The 2,360-nt window shown below is 44.3% G+C and overlaps 1 non-coding gene across 1 annotated transcript; it reads right to left on the reverse strand.

Moving 5' to 3' along the window:
* Positions 1 to 219: 219 nt before the first annotated feature.
* LOC112090139 lies at positions 220 to 326 on the reverse strand. Its single transcript, XR_002901489.1, has one exon. It is a non-coding gene; the product is annotated as a small nucleolar RNA R71 (small nucleolar RNA).
* Positions 327 to 2,360: the final 2,034 nt, after the last annotated feature.

Genomic DNA, 2,360 nt, shown 5'->3' on the forward strand with positions numbered 1-2,360 from the left:
GAGCACCCTATGGATCACATCGAGAGGTTTGAGGACTTGGTCACCAGCATCAAATACAATGGAGTGTCCAATGATTTCCTCCTCTACAAGCTGTTTCCTTACTCTCTTGCTGGAGAAGCAGCTAACTGGTTGAAGCAGTTGGAGCCAGGATCACTCACTACTTGGGAAGAGACCAGGAATGCTTTCCTGCACAACTTCTTCGATGATGCTAGATCTGAGGAGTTGAGGACGAAAATTTCAACTTTTTCTCAAGAACCAACTGAAGCGTTCAAAGCTGCTTGGGTGAGATTCAAGTCGTACCAGCGAGATTGCCCTCATCATGGTTTCAGTGATGTTCAGCTGTTGGATATTTTCTTCAGAGGTGTTGATTGGAGATATCAGATGGCTCTTGATGCTGCAAGCAATGGGAACTTCAACACCAGATACCCAGACGAAGCTGTTGAGCTCATCGAAAATTTGGCATCTAGCAATAGTACCAAGAATGTAGACTATCAGCGAAGGAAGCAGGCTGGGAACATGGATGGATCGCAAATTGCTGAGGTGAAGGCTAAGCTTGACTCTGTGCATAGTCTTCTTGTGGGTAAGAAATCTGTCAGATACCCTGCAGAAGTTCAGAATTTCGGACCAGATGAAGCTTTTGAGGAAGAGGATGTTAACTTCATCAATGGAGCTGGATTTCACAATCAGAGATTTGGTTCTGGGCAAGGGAACACGAATTACAACGGAAATAATCAGAGGAGTACCTTCACAGCTAATCAGAACTCTTCTGGTTACAGCTCCAAACCTCAGTACCAGACATCCTACTCCAACAACAGTTTTTCAAGGAACTATGGTTCTCCTCCTACTCAAACTCCAGATAATGAGGTGAAGTCTATGCTGGAACAGATCTTGGAAGGTCAGCAGAAGATGACTGTGGATTTCAATGGGAAGATTGATGCTCTATATCTGGATCTGAATGGAAAAATTGAAATTCTGAACACTCATGTCAAGAAGCTTGATACTCAGGTTGCTCAGACTGCAGAGTCTGTAAAAAGGCAAGAAAAATTCCTTCCTGGGAAGACTGATACCAATCCTAGGCATTACTGCAGTGCCATCTCGTTAAGAAGTGGTAAAAAGTTGACTCCTGTGCTGAAAAAGGGTGTTTCTGAGGATGAAATCGTGGAGTTGGGCGAATCTGAAGAAAATTTCGAAGTTACAGAGCCGGTGTCGAGCGACACCACAACCAGTGTCGCACGTCACCAATTGCAGAGCAAAGCTGATATTGCTCAAAGTCCGAAATCTGCTGAGGAAATGGTTTACAAACCTAAGGTTCCTTACCCAAGGAGTCCTAGGAAGTCCAAGCAGGAGATAGATGATGCCAGATGCAAGACTTTGATGGAGAAACTTGTGATTGAGATTCCTTTGGTTGATGCTGTGAAGATTGCTCCTACTCTCAGACACTATGTGAAGAAGATGGTGACTAATAATCTGAGTCATGAGGAAAGAGTGATGATGATTTCTGAACAGGTCAGTGCTGTGATTCAGAATAAGATTCCAGAGAAACTTTTGGACCCAGGAAGCTTTGTTTTGGACTGTTCTATCTTCTCAAAGAGGTTCGAGAGATCGCTGTGTGATCTTGGTTCGAGTGTCAACCTCATGCCATACTCTGTAGCTGTTAGTCTTGGGATGACTGATTTCCAGTCAACTAAGATCTCTTTGATCCTAGCAGATCGATCTAAAAGAACCCCAAAAGGTGTCTTGGAGGATGTTCCGATTAAAGTTGGTGATTGCATAATTCCTACAGATTTCGTGGTTCTGGAATATGGAGAAGAACCCAAAGATCCTCTTATCCTGGGAAGATCGTTTTTAGGTACAGCTGGAGCAGTAATTGATGTCAAGCACGGTAACCTTGATCTCCACCTGGGAGATACCATTATGACTTTCAAGATGGAGAAGCTGAAGGATCCCACCATAGATTGTCAGACATTCCAAGTCAGTGCAATACCTGAAGTGATAGTGGGAGATCAGAACGTGTTTGATGCTGAGAAGGTGAAAGATCAACCTGAGTTGACTAAGACGTCTACAGAACCAGTGACTGCTGTTGATCAGGAAGCTCCAAACATTGCACTCCATCCATCTCCACCAAAGCAAAGGTACGCACCTCTTGAGCCTAAGCCTAATTCTCGTGATATCATTGGAACTGATTCAAAGGATGCAGGCTCTGTCTCACGACGCAAGCTACGAGATTATCGTAGAGCACTTGGTTTTTCGTTTGATGATATTGCAGGGAATAGGTCAAGACCACCCAAACACAGATCTCACCCTGGTGCTATTCCTGCATTCCTTGGACGACCTCATGCGCAAAACGCTTACACACCACC

The sequence above is a fragment of the Eutrema salsugineum genome, unplaced genomic scaffold (genome assembly GCF_000478725.1).
Source record: "Eutrema salsugineum unplaced genomic scaffold, Eutsalg1_0 scaffold_11, whole genome shotgun sequence".
Taxonomy (NCBI): domain Eukaryota; kingdom Viridiplantae; phylum Streptophyta; class Magnoliopsida; order Brassicales; family Brassicaceae; genus Eutrema; species Eutrema salsugineum.